Consider the following 21,702-nt stretch of genomic DNA (forward strand, 5'->3'; position numbering starts at 1 on the left):
TGGATAGTGTATGCATCAATATCTATAGATAAATCTAATCTATGTATGTATCTATATCTATATATTATGTGAGTCTGTCTCTGTACACACGCACGCACATACACACACGCGCACACACACACACACACACACACACACACAGTGTGTGTGTTATTTATATTGTATACATACAACCACAATCAACAATCCAAAATCATATATATAGCTATAGATATAAATATGTGTGTATATATGAAGGAAGAGAAAAAGGTATGTACGTATAAAAAATTAAGCTGATTTTTTTTAAATATTTTTAAACAACAAATGCTTATTCACAATACATACACTCCATTTAATTTCCATCATTAAAAATCTCACATAACGCCATTCTCCAAACCTATACCTCAGCCCTTGACTATCTGCAACATATCTGCCAAAAGACAGAAATAACATGATCCCTTCCACGTTTCAACAGTGAATCACTCTTCAGTTCTAAACTTAAACACAAAACATATTATTTTGTGTGCGAAAGCATACACCGATGTTTTTTTTTTCTAAAGAAGGGCTGCTCTACGTATTGTATTTTACAGTGTTTGTTTTGACAACTGTATCTATTTAGCTCATTCATTCTTAATACTGTTTTTTTTACATTAAATGACTGGGGTGCAGTGCAGTACTCATTTTCACTAAGGGCCTGGGGAGACTTTACCGCCAAGAAACTTTAATGGTTAGTTCCAATTTTCCTTAAGAGCCTCGGGAGAAATAAATGTCAAATTGTTGCATAACAGACACAACATATATTTGCAAGTATAATCAAAGAGAAGTCTCGGGACTTCTCGGTATCCAGGATATGACAAGACAAGAATAGACAGTTCTATGAGGCGATTTTCTAAGTCAAGCCCTATTCAGTTTAAATCACTGCTATAAAAATATATAAACGGAGATAAAAATTATACATCACTACTATTTATCAAAATTCGAAATTTCAAACCACCGCTATATACACTCTGATCAACATTTTAATAACATCTTCTGTTACCTCAGCTTTTATCTAACTGGTCATCTACGCCACTTGTTGGCAAATTCAGTCATTGTGCTACGCAAAGTCCTCATTTAGATTGTTGTTATTGCTTTCCTGGTTCAGCGTAGCTAAGTAAAACTACAATTACCAGAAAGCCCTGCGCAGCAAGCATGCGCCAGTTCTGTCTATAAAATGTAGAAATGGTAAGGCACACAGCATATTGTTTCTTGTGCTTGCATAGGCAAGGTCTTAACACTATTGTTTTTTTTTTTTTTGCACTGGCTTATTACGGCGTGGGATGAAGAAGCGGGGCACTGCTGGGAATGGAATTGTAATTAAAACATCAGATTGCATACTCATTTGATGTTCCCGTTTTCACCTTGGGGATTTTTCCTCGTATTAACATCTGCACATAAAAATGCAGACAACTGCATCTGGTATTGGAGGTCGGATGACATCCACTGGAATAATTCAGAACATCTGGATTCAGGACAGCATTAAGGGAATTGCTTTCGCTGTTTTAATGGATGCATATCTTTCAAATGGTGGCATTTTGCTGAACATTTGAATTCAGCATAATTTTGGATATCATGCTACGAATGCTTCATTGTTGGATGAGGAAATATTATGGGGGAACAGGGGTCACCTCTAATATTTAAAACATTCCGTTATAACAACGGACCCTTTATTAACTGGAATTTATTCCTGAAGATCACTTATTTCATATTGCGGTGGTGCCTTCTTAGTGCCGGGAGAGCATCTCTGGGTCGTTTTATTATTTTTATAGAAGGATTTACACAATGGAGATACCTGGGTTTTTGGATGCATTTTATTTGGGATCGCTCTTTAGATGGAGTACTACCCTGGTGTGTGTTGGGAATATTGCGTTTTGTGATTCCTGTAGTCCCCCCATTCTGTTTCCTTGCATTTCTTTCTTTCTTTCCTTTGTGGATTTATTGGATTATTGCACCGTTGGGGAAACGCAAAATAAAGGTAAGTCTAGCTTATAAAGCAGCCATCAGTATAATTTAATTCTCACATTGTTGCTTGCAGTCCAGATATACCCCACCTGTGTCAGATAGGTATTTACAGTATTACGACTGATGGATGAACAGCGCTCCAGTTTCATGGGACGTCGGATCACCCTTTTGGTAAATATGTGTTTTGTATTAGTAGTAATTCCTATCCTGTTCTAGCCGTGCTACAATGGACCTTTCTTTTGTATTTGAGGTCCAAAATATTTAAGTTTGAAATGCAGTTATTTCTCTTGACTCGGGTATGTTGACATTTAGCCAGAGTGATAACAGATTTTTACACTTTTTCACAGTTTTTGAAAACTTTTTGTCAGTGGTTCTTAAATTTTAATGCATATTAATGTTCTGCTTCACTGTTTATTTTTGTTGTTTTTTCAATGTATAAATATTTGTACGTACCTGTGTGTGTGTGTGTATAAATATATATATTTATATTTATATATATATATATATATATATATATATATATATATATATATTTACATAAACACACATACACACACACACACATATATATATATATATATATATATATATATATATATATATATATATATATAAAAGCAAGCAGAGAGAGAGAATGTCTTTCCTTGTAGGTGTCCCAACTGCTGTACAACCTCTCAGAATCTCACCACTGTAACTGCAATTTTAAAACACTTGTGCTTTGTCAGGGGGAGGTCCCTTGATTCCCTAAGTTCTCTGTACACTTGTTCTTATTGTAGTACTCTGAGAGGTCCGTTAGTTTGAGGGCGTTAGTTAGGAAACAGCGCCTTCCAACAGAAGAGAGTGGAAGGTTTTCAAAGATGCATCGTTATTTGTAGGAATGTACAACATGATAGTGGTTAGAGCTTGCAATCTTCACAAATTGTGGAATGTTAAGAATATGCATCTGAAGCATGAATAACAGAAATTGTGACAAATATGAGGGCTGGTAGAAATTTCTGTAATCAGTTCCTTAAGACTTTGATGTGTTTTTACAGTTCTAAACATGCTCTCCCATGTGTGATGCCCCTTATAAGCTGCAGAAAGAGCAGGGTTTGTGATTATTCTTTCCATCTATTCATTTTCTCACTTTTTTTTTTTTACGTGAGCAAAGGTGGTCAGACTTCTTCCATTTATTTTTATACATCATCCTTTAGTGTGCCATCAGTGGAAACAGTAAGCTGATTAATGACAACCTCAAAAGCTTTCAGATGCACAATTAAAAATTGAGTGCAGCATGGATACATCCCCCACCCCTTGGGAGGATAAGAACACAGATTGCTACTGATGAAAAAGAAAGCCTAAGCCTTGAAGATGCCCTTTGAGGTAGTTAGGGTACCCTTTTGAACCCTAGCAGTAGTGTATGGTATAATGACTCCCAAGTGAGCCTGCATAAGGATTTTAGACACTGTTCTATGTTTCAAAAGACCTTTCAAATCCAACTTCTGCACTATATTTGCTACAAAATTCCAGCTGCTGTAGTCCAACACAGCTGTAATATTAAAAAAAAATGTTATATTGCAACCAAATTCAATGAAAAATGTAGAAAATTTGATATTTTAAATTTGTGTCTGGAACTACATGTGTGTTGAGAGGCTGTCTGAATAGTATACAGTTTGTTCCTTTAGACTTTATGCTTTATTTTTACGGGTCTGACACTGGAGTAGCTAAAGTGCATGCTACATCAATATGGGCTTATTGTTCTGCTTGTTATTTTAACCAAATCTGATAGAGCATGTACATCCTGTTCCTTTTATTTGGCTGGATGTGTGCTTTTGTCTCTGCAGCATACACCTGTTTAGGCCTGTATTGCTGTAACAGTTGGGATCTTTGAGTTTAGATAATCTTCCATTTGTAGCGCAAGATGTTATAAAAACCTTAGCAGCTGCCTGTGCATTTTTTTTGTAATTTAATCAAAAGGAATCAAATGTGATTATTGCTGAGACAATGTTTCACTACTTTACCTTTCTCAGTAGCAGCACTAGTCTGGAGAAAGTACAAAGTGTACCATGAACTGTCAGTTTTACTAGAATCCACTGGAGGAGCAGAAATGTAAGATATAAAGAGAGATTTACTGTGGACTCATTCACTTACTTGCAAATCACTCTCATGTTGTTGATGGATGTTCTGTCAATAGTAAGAGATGAAGAATGATAGTAATGATGCAGTGAGAGTTGGATGCAGTGGAACGCCTGGCAGTGATCCAGCTCTTTTGTTCCCTCTAGAAAAAACAATCCTAGAAACTGTGTTCCAGAGTTCTGACTTAGCTGAGAAAAAGATCTACAGTGCTTTGAAACCATGTGGTCTAAGCTGAAGCCTTGATGGAAAGGTCTGGCAAAATTTATGTCCACATGCTTCACTTTGTTATGTACCAACTGAAATGTGTTTAGTGCTGTTACTGGAGCAACTTGTTGTGTTAGAAACAGTGCTCACGTTTTATTCATAAGGTTAATTATAGCATTGTCACCACTTATGTCTTGAAGACTTAGATAATTTTGTGTATGTTGCCATTTCTTTTTGGCTAAATTACATCAATTTTTCATGTTTATTTTATATTTGACAGCCCTGTAACAGTCCGAACATGGAAGGGCCTTTTGATCTATGACCAAGCAGTAAGGCAAAAAGTACAAAGAACACATAGTAGCCAAACATTATACATGACATGACCCAGGAAAGTAAGGAATAAACAGCAAGACTGGAAGGGCCATTTTCATCAAGGTCACTAAGCATTTCAGGATCCTCTGCTTTTAACTGACTTGTTAATGGTAGAAGCAGAGCATGTGTGCCTGATATGCAGTTCTTTCAAGCAGGTGCATTTTGAGTTTTGTCATTTAGCTGTTAGCTATAAAGAGTACAGCGGTGTTAACAGCATGGATTTAGAACAGATATGTAGAAATGAATGAAAATGTTATGTTTTCCCTGCCACAAGCTAACTCACCAATGTCCTGAACGCATCATGTATTTTACAAGTAACAGGAAGTTGCTTTGTTTAAATTCGTTAGTTAATGTCTGCTTTGCTGATACCATTCTTTGTTTAGTAACTCAGTTTATTAACACTCAAAAGCATCACGTCTTGGGGTACAGCTGAATAATGTGCAAACTAATGAGAAGTGTTTGTACTTCCAAAACCATTATTGGGCATTTCTGTGTTGCACTCACTCTCTGTTTCAGTTTGTGTTTGAATTAAAGATGTCAGAAATTTGTTTTGATTTGCACCAGCAGTTCCTAAAGAGTGAAGGAAGTATTAAAAACAAAAATGAAAAAAAAGAGAGAAAAAAGAGTGAAGGAAATATTTATACCTCTCAACTGTCCAGATTTTTGCCTCATATTTTTGGTCCAGTCCTCATAGAATTGGGGTTTTCTGGCAAATCACTGGGATGATCTGAGGATTGAAGCCACTAAATTATGACATATATTTCATTTTCGGACATCAAACCCCTCAGGAAATGTATGTTAACATAAACCCTGTTATTCTAACAACTTTCTAAGTTTATAAGAGCAATATTTAAACTTATCCTTATTTCTGGGCCTTTGTCCCCCCCCCCCCCATTTTGTCAGGCTTTGTCCTGATGTATTGCACTAAGACGTTTGGAGGAATGGAAGTATTGTTAAATGTAGCCTGTTTAGACATATGAATACTGAGAATATTCTAGTAAATAAGTTGCTTTCCTGTGATGCTCATACGTGGTTAATGTGAATCACACTTGTATAACTAACGCAGCTGGGGAAAGGATGAAGAAGGTGAGGAAACGGCAAATTGTTATGCCTGAAAGAGAGGAGGTAAATATATCACAATAGTACCCAAGCTGAGCAGCTGTGTTCAACCTGATTCACTGGAACATCTCCATCCTGCAACACCATACCAGTGAAGCTTTCATTCATTTCTAAGAGATGGGCTAGAAATCCGCAATCATTTCTTGCTACAGAGCTCCCTCTTTGGCATTTAAATGTAAAATCCATGCCTAAACATGTGGTAGGTTGAAACAGTTGATATCTGGTACTGTATAGTCTAAAGTTAGGTTGGTTTTCCCTGCACATTTTTGTGCCAGCCTGTTAAACTTCTCTCAGATACATCTCCTGTAATTCTAATAAGATGAAGGAAGATGACCACTACTTAAGTAAGTGGGGTAAAGCTGCCAGTTACCCTGAAGACAGTCTGCAATAAGAGGCTAGCAGTCTACACCATACCTCTCAACCTATCAGAGCAAGACATCTGGGTAAAGCCATTAACAATGGGGGACAAATTCCCAAAAACTGTGGTAATTTTTAAATATTGCTCTTACAAACTTAGAAAGTGGATAGAACAGCAGGTTTTGAATTAGCATAACATTTCTGAAGGGTATGAAGTCTGAAACTCAAATGTTTGTCATGATATTCTGACTTCAATCCTCAATGATTTGCCAATGATTTGGCAGAAAACTAGAATTTTATGAGAACCAGAACAAAAAATTGTGACAAAAATCTGGACATTCTGCAGAAATCTGGACAGTATGATCTAGATAGTCTGCAGGGTCTAATATTGCTTGTCAGAAGTCCTACCCTTCTCATGTTTTTGACTTACAGTTGTAAAATGGATGAATTCCATTTCCTTACTTAAATACATGTAAGTTTGTAAGGTGTTTTGTGTAGATGAGCTACATTTTCTTAATTACATATGTGTTGGTAATGTGTTTTATGTGAATGACGAACCAGTCAATGAATATATTTATGCTAATGGCACCCCTTTAGCAGTACTGGCACATTTTAAAGTGATATATACAAATGAAATGTTAAAGAAAAACTAACACTGGATTTACATCTTGGCTTAGCAAACTATTTGTTTATGCAGTAGGACACTGAGTTCTTCTGAAGACAAGCTGCGGTGGTGCAGTGGTAGCATTGTCGCCTCACAGCAAGAGGTTCTCCTGTTTGATTCTCGGCTGGAGCGCCTTCTGTGTGGAGTCTGCATGTCCTCCCTGCGGTCGAGTGGTGTTCAAAGGACATGCGTAGGGCATGCCTTCGTTGAAGGTTGGGTGTTGAGCTGGCACCTTGGCACCATAAAAATCTACTGCCAATCATTAGCGGACCAGAGTTCCACTGTGGCGACCCTTTACCGGGAAAAGCCGAAAGAAGAGCAACACTGAGTTCTTCTGACAGATGTTTTGTAAACTTTAATGGATAGCTTGTATGTTTTCAACATTCAGTTTTAGTTTTGGTGGAAGACATACCTGGGCAACATATGAATTATGTATACATCATGGGCTATCACCCATAACAGTTTTCTTAGTCACAGTGAAAAACACTCTGTATACTTTTCACACAATTACATTGTTACAATTTTTGTTAGCCATTTATTTACTTTCCTTCTTAGATAGAGGCAGTATCCGGACATCTAGCCTGGATGGTCAGCTTGCTGTTCATACAGCAAAAAAAGAAAAAAAGTTTGTCTTTTGTTTATTACTTTTTCTTCCTTTTTTGTCTGCTACAAGAGTGACTGCACCATCCCTGTACCTACATTTTGCATCACACCTTTCTGTACAGTAGATATTCCCTCATACACACAGGCAAAGGAATAGGCTTGTGTGTAGTGATGTTGAACATTTTGCCCTTCTAACATGCTGAATTCCTTTTCATCACCTGGTTTGTTTAAGGCCATTCCCTTATATTGCATTAGTAGTTACACTGGAGAATTCAGTCTCCCGCTTTTTTTGCCAAAACCTGCATGGCACTGGAAGTGGTTGTCATGTTTTGATTTTTATAGGGCTAAACTTATTAAACAACCCATTACAGCTTACCTCCTGTCCTTGGGAAGAAGTTTTGTGCATTTCGTACTGGACTTTCTCCACTCAGGATAGCCCTTTAGTGCTGTTTTTTTATCTAAATATGAGTATTGGTATCATGATCCGGCAAGTCACTCTGTTCCAATCAATTATCTTGCAAAAACAGAAGCTTTGTTGCAGTAAGCTGCATCTGATAAGAGTTGAGTACCTGACACTAGTTCACACTGCCCATGCTTGTCACAGAAAAGAAGTAGTGAGTGCCTGACACCAGTTCACAATGCCCATGCTTGTCACAAGTAGTGAGTGCCTGACAGCAGTTCACACTGCCCATGCTTGTCACAGAAAAGAAGTAGTGAGTGCCTGACACCAGTTCACAATGCCCATGCTTGTGACAGAAAGTAAGTAGTGAGTGCCTGACAGCAGTTCACAATGCCCATGCTTGTCACAGAAAAGAAGTAGTGAGTGCCTGACACCAGTTCACAATGCCCATGCTTGTCACAGAAAGTAAGTAGTGAGTGCCTGACAGCAGTTCACACTGCCCATGCTTGCCACAGAAAGTAAGTAGTGAGTGCTTGACACCAGTTCACACTGCCCATGCTTGTCACAGAAAAGAAGTAGTGAGTGCCTGACACCAGTTCACAATGCCCATGCTTGTGACAGAAAGTAAGTAGTGAGTGCCTGACAGCAGTTCACACTGCCCATGCTTGTCACAGAAAGTAAGTAGTGAGTGCCTGACAGCAGTTCACAATGCCCATGCTTGTGACAGAAAGTAAGTAGTGAGTGCCTGACAGCAGTTCACACTGCCCATGCTTGTGACAGAAAGTAAGTAGTGAGTGCCCGACAGCAGTTCACAATGCCCATGCTTGTCACAGAAAGTAAGTAGTGAGTGCATGACAGCAGTTCACACTGCCCATGCTTGTCACAGAAAGTAAGTAGTGAGTGCATGACAGCAGTTCACAATGCCCATGCTTGTGACAGAAAGTAAGTAGTGAGTGCCTGACAGCAGTTCACACTGCCCATGCTTGTGACAGAAAGTAAGTAGTGAGTGCCTGACAGCAGTTCACAATGCCCATGCTTGTCACACAAAAGAAGTAGTGAGTGCCTGACAGCAGTTCACACTGTCCACGCTTGTCACAGAATATAAGTAGTGAGTTCAACATTTTTCTGTGTTGCTGTAAGGATAGCAGTGACCGCCTTCGTGTTTGTACTTCCCTTCCCACTCTGCACTGTCATTTTCATTCCACTTTGCCTTTAATGCTCTTTTATTTTTGCTTTAACATTAGTGGATGTAAACAAATGGGAACGGATGCCACAGAAAAGATAATAGTATTGATTACTGAATGAAAATCTCATGCATAGGGGTTGTTGTATTAGGTACTAGAGATGGTAGGGGTTGTGTGTTTTATAGCTAGGGCTGCATGTAACACAGCCATGATTTCTTTTCAGTCCATAGTGCTGTCTTCTGCCTGGTTCACCTTGCATTTTCTAATGTAATATGGAAGAGTTTATTGCAATGAATCCAACATTTTGAAGCTCAGTGTTGCTGATAGTTGTGCTACTGGTGGACACCTGTACTGCCTGTTATTCAGACCTCCTTTTTGAATAGAAGGATCAGTTATGCACTAAATGTGATTAGGTAGTGATGCCCCCTTTTTTAAGTAGGAACCTTCTTGTCAAGGGTTGTCTGCTGTGTCAATCAGGGCAGCCTGATCAGATCAAAGGGGAAGAGAGATTTACCTGCTGGAGACAAGAAGCATTGCTGTAAATTGCCTTTTGTCTGCTCAGCCACCCTTTGTTTGAGCATCACAGACAATATTATCTTTTTGTATGTGTGCAGTGGACCTCTTTTTATGCCACTTGCCTCTCCCACTTCACCATAACACACATTTACAGCATCCCTTCCCAATATATTGTTACAAAAGTGTTATTTGCTACCCTACTGGACTCTGTAATGTCTCAGTTACAAGTCTGTAAGGATGCTTTAACTTAATGCAGTTGCGGCTCTCCAGTAATGTTCTAAACCCAGCTTCCCCGGTCAGTGTTCGAAGACCAGTTAGTTAATTACTGCTTACAATGGAAAATGAAAGTATCCCAGCTAACCCAGTGAAACATTTATTTGCCAACCACCAAACCCCTTTCTTTGAGGTTCACACACCATTTTAGGTGAGCACCTTAATGTATTATAAAAAGAGTATTGTCTTGTGGTCATTTGAAGGGGGAGGGGACAAAACTAAGTGCATCCCTTTCTGAACTCTTGACATTAAACAGGAATGTGGTGCACAGCCAGTTACTTCATCCAAATTGCCCTTTCCTAGCTTGTCAAACAAAAGCACTTGTTTTCTTTTTAGCTTTTCTAACATTAAGTCCAGAATAACCTCCTTTTGAAGCCAGTTCCCATAGCCAGAGTCATCCCTTCTTTTGATGTCTCTTTATGTTCTGTATTAAACAACTTCAGCTGCCTCTTAAGAGGATTTAGGAGAAAACTCTGCTGGATATGTTCAGACTCCTGTCTTTTTCCCTGAGCTTTGAGCGACAGAATTGGGCACTTTTCCTTTAAAACTTTGTTTGAAGAACGTGAGTTCTGAGTAATACCCATTATATAGCATAAGATAATGAATTTATGATATACAAGTACATGCTGATGAGTGTTTGGGGTAAATTTCCATATTTCATAGAATATTGCAGTAAGCAGATCAGTAATTTATAAAATAACAGTAATATTAAGACTTTGGTGAGATCAGGGTTGCCAGATTTCCACCCTCCCAGGTAGGGACAAAAAAAAAAGGTCTTTCACGGCAAGTGAAGACCAAAAAAAAAAAACACAGTTCGACATTAAAGAACAGTAGCTCTGCACTAAACATGGAGCTTCTCGTATTTAATGCATTGCAGTTCCGCATTCAACACAAGTAGCTCCATGTTTAGCGATTTTTGATTGGCCCATATACCGGCATATTGCTAAACAAGGAGCTTCTCGTGTTTAATGCGGAACACAAGAAGCTCCGTGTTTAGCAATTTTTGATTGGCCCGTATGCCAGGTATACGGGCCAATCAAAAAAACAAACAAAAAAAAAAACAAACAAAGCGGTGGCTGACCGGGATTTAAACCGGCAGGGCGGGACTCGGGATCAGGCTGCTGATCTCGGGACAGTCCCGCCCAAATAGGGACGTCTGGCAACCCTGGGTGAGATGTACAGGCCATGTTGTTAAACTTTGTCATTCAAAGTGTGGCTTATAATTACCTGAGACTGTTAACCATACAGTCCCTTTTATTTATTTTTAGTTTACTGTACTGGCAGTCTCTTTAATGCACTCAAGAGACCATACCATAGTTATCCACTTGGAGTTCAGGAAAGTTCTTTACTAAACCACATGCTCCTCAAGAGGCAACTTTTCACAAACAATATCTTCTGTGTAGATTTTTTTCCATTCTTGGATAGATGGGGAGGTTTTTATAATATTTGCACAGGTAACACTTAAGACTCATGAATGGATAAATCTTTGTCCTGTGTAGGTTTCCCGAAATCAGAGGGAAATCTGTAATCCTCAGCACAACTGCTGTAATTTCTGCATAAAAATCATATTCCTGCTATGGCAATTTTTGCCCCAAGGAAGTTTTTACAATCACTTTTCTTAGCAACTTGCTGTTTGTCTTCGGGAAAGATTGTGTGTGTGTACATGGAAAGACACAGTTGTAAAAACTGTGGTCCTACCCCATGAAGCTACATTTGTTAGGAAGTGACAGAAAGTATAAAAATAACTGTTTATAAAATAACCTGTTACTCACTACAGGGGGCTGAGAGCGAACTATAGGAAGTATGTTTGTCTTGTTGCCTGCTGCACCGGTGTTGTCAAGTTGTACATGTTACTGAATGCAAAACAGCAGTATGCCTGAAGGTAAATTACTCGGTAGCTGATTGCCACATGTAACTTTGTATTATCTGGGTTGTAAGTATAGCAATCATACAGGTCAGATTATGTTTTCATGCATTTATTTGGGAAGCTGACTTTATTTTTCCCATGACGTAGTTAAAAAAAAGAAATGTTCCATCATCAATGGAGTTGTAATGACAGCTTAAGAACTTTTGCTTTTTCTCTGTGTTGTCATGTAAATCAGTAACACTGAACTCCCACCCAGGTTCTTAGGCCCAGGTGACTGTAATAACAGCTATGTGAACTCCAGGTAATCATGCGTATACAACTGCTGCTAACATTCTTATTGAAGATCCTATACCAGAATAACTAGCTGGTCATATTGCAAGAATGAGAAAGAAATGGTGGGAGATGCATTCCTGTTAGGGCCCTGTGTGAGGGTTTCTTATAAAATATAAATAATTAAAGCAGGCAAGAAGTTGTCTAGCATCACACGTTAAAGTCTTATTTTAATGTATACCCTCTGATCACTGCATTGTCTCAATTTTGGAAGAATCTACTGTGTACAAAGTTTTTTAGAACTCATATTTCACACAAATGATTCACTAATCCTGCAATTTTAGGAATGAAAACACTAAATAAGGTATGGTGCAAACTCTGCAAAATGTTTACTTGGAAAACATATTCTGTACATCGAGTTCACGAAAACAATAGGTTACAGATTTCAAGTGAAAAGATTTCTGTGCATAATTAGTATATTTTGTACACTAAAGATCCGGATGTAGACAAATGCATAACATAAAACCCACATGCTTAAAATGCTGAAGCAATTTAACGAGCAGAGAATGCATCCATCAATGCATGGTAAAGTGAAAGCGTGCTGCAGTTGAAGCAAAAATAGTAAACTAGATTGTGGACCATCCTCAGGACCTTAATTTTGTCATGTTGCAAGAGGCATTTGTGTCATGTATGACCATAAATTCTCCAAACAGTGTGCTTGCTGCATTTTGCTAGAACTGTACAAGGCCTTCAAAGTACTGGTAAATTTTACCTCAGCAGTGGGAGTAGTTCAGTTTGAATCATGGCTCAAGTAATTAAAGACTGAGAGAGAAGTTAAAAGAAATATAAAACTGAAGTGTCATTGTTTGTAAATGTCTTAAAAGTCCCTCCGAGATAGAGTAACAGTATGCTTCTGGTCCCCAGCTGTATTTCTGGATCGTGGTGGTTCACTTCTTTACAATCTCAGCTTTTCAAAGGGCAGAGTGATGCCACATCTAAGAATAAGCAAAACTTTCACAAAAGCTGCTTTGAGTCTTTTGAAATGCTTCTCAGTAGAATGGGTTCTGTGTTGTGGGGTTGAGGTTTAGACTCAGCTCCCTGGCCTGATTGGGTACAGACAACGTACTGCAGTTCTGTCAGTCTGTTTCCAGCAACTAAGAAAATATATGCCAACATTATGAAGTATACCTTTAAAACAAATTTCTGTTTTACATTGTCAGGGGTTCAAGGAACAGAGGGGGAAAAAGGCAGAAGAGTTGGCAAGCATGACTGTCATTGACTATACATTCATCTAGATGTTGCTGAGCTCTGTGTAATGGCAAGCTGATATTTTTCCATTACATTTTTGCTTTAAGGTCTGCTGCCCCCCCAAAACACGCACATATATTTAGTGCAATATGTTTCCCAAGAAGAGATAGAGTAAGCCAAAGTTTTTCCAGGAATTGTAAATAATTTTTACTTTTTAATTTGCTGTGGATATTGTCTTATTTGACCTCTCAGCTTATGTTTTCCTTCCCACTGCTTTTGTCCACTTGCATCATTCTTACTCTGGGATAGTACTGGACCCCACAAAAAATTAGTGGCTCTGGAGGACAGTCTGATGTTTATGGAGGACTACTTGAATAGCCAAAATTGTCGAGTTGATCCAGTTATCCTACCTTCAGTGAGTTATTTACCACTTTCTAACAAAAGCTTAAGAATATAGACTATATTCTATAGTGATGTAATATTTTGGGATGTTGTTGTCCACGATATCCACTGGCACATGAATGTTTGTGCCCACCATGTCTGCTTATGTTTGGTTACCAAATGGATGAGTATTTCCATTGTCTTCACTACAGGTATTCCAGGTACTGTGTTAAGAGCCTGCCTCCCCTCCCCCACCACCAATGAAGGAAAAACATTGTTCAGTGTTTGACCTTTCTGTCCGACCTTCATTTTTTCCTTGAACCTTAAGGTTGTAGGAGAACAATAAGAGCATTCTAAGAGTGGGCTGGAAAAAACAATTACTAATAACACCATGAATGTTTTGTGTAGCAGTTTAAACAGATGTTTGCTCTTTTTTTTTTTAAACTTGCATAGCCTCTGCCTGCATACTATGTGTTAAGTAATTCAGAAAATCAGATTAACATGTTTGACCTGGCCTTTAAGATGAGCATCTGGCTAAGTGGGATTCATTAGGTAGGTGTAATTTCCAGCTATGCAAAGACCATTTTATCTGTCTTAAGCCACAAGAAGAATGTGTAGAACAGCTTACCTAGACCTCTGTCTGACCAGACATAGGAAAGCCCTAACAGTACGGTACATGTTCAGCTGGTAGCACTAATAACTGCCCCCTTTTATGCAGTCTAAACTGCACTGTTCACCAGCTCTGTTAGTTTGTATGTTATCTTTGTTTTTAAATGGGTTCAATGATCTTGCAGTTAATGCAGAGGATTAAGACTATAAGCTGTTAACAAGTTACTTTCTGCAGTTCTGGGTTTGATTACCTTTGCCTCTGTTTACATACTATTTGATCATTTCACTTAACCAAATATTGCTCCAGGGCAGAGCCTGAAAAAAATGTTCATGTGGATCAGTATTCTACCATGACTGACAATTATTTGTGCCAAGCCTATGGGCAGCTGAGCAAGCCCACATGAGCTGATATTTGTTTGACCTCATTCCACTGAAGCTTGATTTTTTTAATGTCAGACCTATGCACATGGTGACCCACAATCTTTGTAAATGAGCACCTGTGCTCACAGCTGTCTTTCAGAATTTTCTCAGTCAGACTGCGTCACAAGCAAATGCATGTCACAGTAGAGCTCAGGTTTTGTAGACTATATTATTTCAAGTGCTATACGCTACATAGAATCTACTTTTGTAAGATTACCTGCCATATGTCCCACATGTGAAGTAGATTTGTTAAAGTTACAGGCAAAGAGTAATTAGGGGAAGCTGTTTTCCTGGCGTGCATTTTCTGTAATTTTGATTTGTGACATGTTAAATATAGTGACCTATTGCGGCAAGAAGTCATGTCTGAAATATTCATCCATATATTTGTTATAAAGATGTTTTTGCGGTGTTCACTCTGGTGAAGGCTTGTGATGGCTTTGCTATAGTAACAGAGCTAGACTGCAGCTGTACAGAGAATTACACATCCTAGTACAGCAGCTATCACAAGTGAATACTGATCATTTGTTTTTCTACTCATTGGTTCTTGTAATGATTCTGTTCCAGAAGGACTTGTGTTGATTTCTGACTTCTTTGTCTTATTCCTTAGAAAGTTACTATTTTTTAATCAGGCTAATCAGTGATTTTTTTTTGGTTGGGTTGATCCAGCACAAATGACCTAGGCAGCTGCCTAAGGCCTAGTTCTGGCTGGGGTGGGTGTGTGTGTGTGTGTGTGTGTGTGTGTGTGTGTGTGTGTGTGTGTGTGTGTGTGTGTGTGTGTGTGTGTGTGTGTGTGTGTGCGTGTGCACACACACACACACACACACACACACACACACACACACACACACACAAAATGTCCTACATCTCCCCGATTACCCTATTTAGTCATGGTTGTTCTTTTAAAGGAGCAAAAGTAAAGCTCCAGCAAGTCTTCACTCATTGGCCCTCCCTTTGAGCCAATGAGAGAAGACTTCCTGGAGCTAAAGTGAGAGAAATTTGGTATTTTTTTGAATGTCCAAAATAAATGTGCAGCCATATAAGTAAACTCACCATAACAGTCGATGTTCAAATGATCACTGCTGCAGTTGCCTTAGTTATATGGTTTATATCTTGCCAAGGATAGAACAGCCGGCCAGCTTCCAAAGATTCAGGACACCTCCCAAAAACTCTGCCTTACTTAAGGTTCATTCATTGGCCATTTCAGCATGTCTGCCCAAGGATTCTCCTCTTTCAAATGCAGTTGCATATCAAAATGTTTTTGAAAATGATTTTGCATAAGAGGCCTCTAAGAAAACCAGTGGACCATCCTCAGGATCTTAATTTTGTATTAGAATAGCGAACACTTGCTCCATTTGAATCAGATGGCTGAGTTAAGGTTGTTAACATGGAAAATAGTTTTAATGATTGCTCTGACCTCTGAAAGAAGCGTATCTTAGTGGCAAGCTCTTATGGAGAGTTAGCCCAACCTCATTTTCCACAGGGTTAGTGTTTTTTGAGAACTAATCCTTTTATACCAAGTTTAGTCTAAACCAAGCTACCAGTTTCCCAGTTTTCTTTCCTAAACCCTAAAATGAGAGAGAAAGAATACTCTATACCTTGTATGTCAACAGACAACTCGGATACCGTCATGACAGAAGTAAATCTTTCAGATCTTTAGATCAATTGTTTGTTTCTTGTTGTTGTTGTTGTTTGTCTTTCGGCTTTTCCCCGTAAGGGGTCGCCACAGCGGAACTCCGGTCTGCTAATGATTGGCAGTAGATTTTTATGAAACACTAAGGTGCTAGCTTGATGCCCAACCTTCAACGAAGGCACGCCCATTTACGCACACATGTCTTTCGAATGCTACCCAACCGCGGGGAGGACATGCAGACTCCACACAGATGGCACTCCCAAGCCCAGCCGAGAATCGAACAGGAGAACCTCTTGCTGTGAGGTAACAATGCTACCGCCGTACCACCGCAGCATAATTATGAAGGTAAGAAAAAGGGACAACCTGTGTCAAAACAGACTATTTCCAAGGGGTTGTCTAAAGCTATTACCATAAGAAAACTATTCCAGGCAGGGTTAAGGCCCACTCTACTAGGACCTTCGCTTCATTTGTGGCTTTTTGGAGACAGTTTGATTCTAGAAGTATTCTAGAAGCTGCTACTTGGTCCTCTGTACATACGTTTACAAAGCACTGTCAGCTTGATTCCTTCTCTAGGTCTAGATCAAGCTTTGTAAGGACCATTGTCAAGGGGCTCCTGAACTGTTGTCCTTCCATCTCTCAAATAATTAAATTATTTGAATAAATTAAAATAAATTCCATAAATAGGCAGGAGTAAATGAATTACCCAGCTGGGATAATCTACCCATATAGCTAAGGCTACTGCAGCAGTGATACCATCGGCTAGTTAAACACGTGTTTCTTTCTTTTTTTTTTTTTTTTTTTTGAGCTTTGGACAATGAACGGTGAGGCTAGGAACATCCACCAGCCAGTAAAGCCTGATTTTCTTGAATGGAGTATGAACAGGGCAGCAAGGAGTAGCTAGCACCATTAATTTTCAAAATTGAGTCTCCCTGGAGCTAAAAGGGTCTTCCTGGAGCTAATGCTTGTTTTTGAAATGTGAGTCATCCTGGAGCATGAGATTGTTAGCATGTTGGCCAGTCCATAAAGTATGTTTTCCAGCCAGAGTTAAACAGGGTTCTTCAGGTGAAAGTGAGGCTTCTTGGACTGTGAGTGTGAGTGTGTGTGTGTGTGTGTGTGTGTGTGTGTGTGTGTGTGTGTGTGTGTGTGTGTGACTGTATGTATGGAGACATGCAGATGTCCATGATTTTACAGAATGCCCCTGATATTGCCATATTTGTTTTTTGCTATGTCCCTTGAAAATGCTTTTTTTTTCTGGCAAGTCACTGAGAATTACAGCCAGTCATTAAAGCCAGCTGTTATTGTTGTACACTTTTCATTGTTCAGGCAATGCATGTCGATGGAAAAAAACATGCTTTATTAATTTTAAGTGAATTATGCAGAAAGTATAGTTCTCAACTATCTTTATTTTTTTCTCATATTTGTGGTCTGTTCCTTGTGGCTTTGTGGTAAAGTGTTGTGGACAATAGTAACTAAATGTGGCCTTTGACAAAATACATGCTAACTTAAAACATGCTGTGTTAGCAATGTTCTAAGCATGTACAACAAATATTTAAAATCCATTCCAGAGTTGGGTGTTTGTCTCAGATTCTTGATGTAACAGGTTGGGAAAGCATGGGGAGTAATACATTACTCTTTATGGTTCTCACAGCAGACACTGGAATACACTTCTAGATCATTACTTTAGGTATTTGCTCATTCATTTGCTCACAATCAAACATCTGATGTGTATATAGTCATACTAGGGGCTGTAACTGATTATCACACCTGTGTGTGTATATGAATTATTGGTTCCTGCATACCAGAGTAGTTATTGTGTAAAGGAAAGAAGTGATTGTAGTAAACAGATCAGGACTATCTCTATATGAACAGTGTCCTTTTGGATATGATGCTTAGTTACTTTGGTTTGTTGTTTGCTAACAGTGTGTTTATGTTTGTGAATAAATGGGCATCATGTCTAACTGTGAATACATTTTAATTTAGCTTGGTTTTTGCAGGCCTATAGGTGTGAGATGCACTGTGTTTGGGTTACAGCAGTTTGTCTGTCGCTTAGTGCAGATGAGCAAAGGCTATGAGCTATTGATCCGTTGCTTCCTGTAGTGCAGGTTTGAGTCCCTCAGTTTTTGTTTGCCTCCTGTGCGATTCATACCCTTTCAGCAGACAACTGTCTCTTGGGCTGTTGCTGAAAAGGGACACTTGGAGTGTCCAAAGGAATGTTCCAGGCTGTTAGCAAATGCTTTACACATTTGACTTTTGAATTCTTGCACCTTTCGTATGACCTCTAATTAGTGCTTCAATATATGCTATTTGACTATACGTTGCAATGCATCTCTTGTAGTTTAATGGGTTGTCAGATACATTTTCAAGACATTTGAATGTCAAGAGAAGGGTCTGTTTCGGTGTGAGAATGCTTTTTGCTTTGTTTAGCAAATGGCTGTCAGTGTCTTTGCTGTAAAATTTGAAATCCAATCTCTGTCATCAATGTAAAAATAAAAAAGAATATAATATGCACATTGAGAGGTTTAAACAGTGTTTTACGGTAATTCAACAGTGATTTATGCTGATTTGAGGAGAGACAGTCAAGTAATGGGATATTGGTACAGCTGGGGGGGCTCCTGGACCATTACCCAACCTAGGGCCTCATTTGGCCATGATCTGGCTCTAATAATATGAACTGAACATGTACTTGTGTCTTCTTCTTCTTTCGGCTTTTCCTGGTTAGGGGTCACCACAGTGGAACAATGGTCCGCAGAACGATTGGCAATGCAGTGTTACAGTGTTGAGTTGCCAGCCCAGCACCCAACGTTTCACAGAAGGCACACATGTGCACATACTCACACCTAGGGCCAGTTTAGAGTATCCAGTCTACCTACAGCATGTCTTTAGAATGTGGGAGGAAACCAGAGCACCCGAGGAAACCCATGCAACCGCAGGGAGGACATGTAGACTCTGCACAGAACTTACCCCAGCTGAGAATTGAACCGGATAGCCTCTTGCTGTGAGGTGGCAACACTAACTGCTCCACCACTACGGCCGCCCTGAACATGTACTTGTGTAGTTTAGTTAATTACATAATTAAGTGTCAACTTTCTGGGGTGCTGTCATTAGTATCTTATGGTGCTGGTAAAGGTGGGTTAATTCAGGGTATCTGTCTTTGGATGGAAGACTGCAAACAAACCCATTTTTCTAAGGGTGCATCTAACACACAGATGTGCCAAGAACTATGTGTGCATTTGTATGTATATAATTACATATATGTTTTTGCAATTATACATTTATAAAGATGTAGCTGTTTTTGTGAACAGCATAAGGTTATATATAATTTTTTTGGTTTTGCTTTCACATCAGAGGTGCAAGACAGCAAATTTGAAGTTTTTTTTTCTCTCTAGGTGTCTACATAAATCTATGATTTTTTAGTCCATTATTATTACACAGTTGAGTTTGTGGGTATGTGTAACATTTTGCTTTTTGTTGTATAATCTGCATTAAAAATGAAATTCTTGTTTTAAGGAGAGTGATAATTTCGGGCTAGACAAGGGGCATATGAAAATGAAATCTGTACCCTAAAGGAGCAGTTTTCAGTTGAATGACCCATTGAAGATGGGAGAAGGAAAAATAAACACATGAAGAGAATTGTATGCTGAATAGTTCTGCTTTTACAAAGTTTTTTTTAAACATTCTCTCTTCAGCATTTTATTTAAGCTTTTTTGAGACCTACAGCATTCTTCTTTGCCGTTCTGCCATCTGTGTCTTTAAGAATTCAAGCTTTTGTACCTTAAGGACAGAGCTCTTTCTGTGTATATACATACCACTCCCTCTTCAGTGACCCCCCTCTCCTTCCATTAAGTGATTGTCCAAACAAGCCCCCCATTCTCTTTTGAAGAGGGTCTCTCTGTCTAATGCCAAGTATCTCTCTGGATAGCATTGATCTTTGGACACTCATTTTACAAAGAGCTCTGAAGTGTCAAATAAACTGAGTCAGACCCAAAAAGATACAAAACCCCCTTTATTTTCACCCCTGCAGTGAGACAATGGATGACTGTGTTGGAGAGCAAGGGCCCTACCACAACAGTATCCTTTAAAGACTTTAGTTTTGTGTATTTGTGTATGGGGGATGTAGATATGGGATAGCTATAAATTCTGTTTTTTCTACTCTAATACATTTTCTTTAGGGAAAGATAAATTTTGTTACAAGCTTTTTATCCTGCTGGTAACAAGGCAGTTGTATTTTGCAAGAGTACACCTTTATAAGAATCACACAACATTATCTGTTTTTCCCTTTCTTTTTTGATTTTATTAAAGAATCACTAAGAAACTAACAGACTGAGTCTGAATTTAGATTAAACTTTTCAAAAAGTGTATTTTTTAGATCTAGTCTTATTTCAGAATTTAAGTAGTGCTGGCTGTGGTCTCTGGATACATGTGAAGGTATCAGAGGGTTCAAACCTGTACTGATGTTCTTATTCTAGAACTCAACTTTTTTCTTTGCTGTCACATAACAAAGTCACATTAAAGTTAAGTGCAGCAGAGTCATCCTGTGGCCCTCCTTCCATAGCCAATATGCTGGTAAATATTTTTGGGCAGAGTTATGACTGATGCTACATTCTGAACTATGTCTTTCAGATCACAGTAAACGTTACAATTTCTTTCCAAACGAAGAAAGGAAAATGCCTATCCATGAAAAAGTTCCATAAATCGTCTGGCCCCTTTGAAGTCTGTTGCTGTGTCCCACACTAATGTGTGGTACAGGAGAGTGCACTAGTAGTCTTAGGCACTGACTGGCAGATAACTTGTTGAATCATTGGAGGATCTGAGTTCAAGGCCCTGCATCTCTCACAGCTCTTTTATGTTTTTGTTCTGGGTAATCTTTTTTCTGTTGAGCTGACAGCAGCTAGCCAGCCTGAGACCATATGGCATGCTAATTACAACAGGAGAACATAAAAGGAAGAATCTGATGATAATTTCACTGACTTTTGGGGTGAGGGGTTCTGACCATTGCAGAAATCTGTTTTGTTGCTGTTTTTCATTTTATGCTTGGATTGGTATGTGAAAGTAGAGTTTGCATTTCTGCACTTGTATACATGTTATTTCTTTGCTACATTTAATAAATTGGAAAATACCTCTGAGACTCTTATCCATTATCTCTTAGTGGATCGAGGACAAATAGTTGGGATTTTCATTAGATTAGCAATACGTATGATGATGGCATAAGGCTGCTGCACATCCTTCAGGCTAACTGTTCTCCAGATTGTTATACATTGTTAGCATGCAAGAGGATTTAAATATTTTTCCATTAATGTGGGGGGTTATCCCTGTTGTTTTGGAAGGCGAACTACATAGTGACACAAGACGTTTGGGGATGATGTATTGGAACCATTTTGGGGAGAAATGACCTAGCGATTTTGCTGGCTGTTGATTGCATGAATTTGCTACTTTTATACGTGCAAGTAAAATAGTTTCAGATTCATGCTAATTCACACAAATACTCTATGC

General features: G+C 38.8%; 1 long non-coding RNA gene across 2 annotated transcripts in view; it reads left to right on the forward strand.

Annotated features, from left to right (window-relative positions):
* Positions 1-1,190: 1,190 nt before the first annotated feature.
* The window catches only part of LOC122813037, a 532,484-nt gene continuing 511,972 nt past the window's right edge, over positions 1,191-21,702 (forward strand). Inside the window, exon 1 of one of the 2 annotated variants that reach the window (XR_006366626.1) lies at positions 1,191-1,993. This is a non-coding gene — a long non-coding RNA (uncharacterized LOC122813037). The remainder of the gene's footprint in view (positions 1,994-21,702) is intronic. The other variant, XR_006366627.1, reaches the window with a different exon arrangement.

Source organism: Protopterus annectens, chromosome 10.part0 (genome assembly GCF_019279795.1).
Source record: "Protopterus annectens isolate FY-2018-M chromosome 10.part0, PAN1.0, whole genome shotgun sequence".
Taxonomy (NCBI): domain Eukaryota; kingdom Metazoa; phylum Chordata; order Ceratodontiformes; family Protopteridae; genus Protopterus; species Protopterus annectens.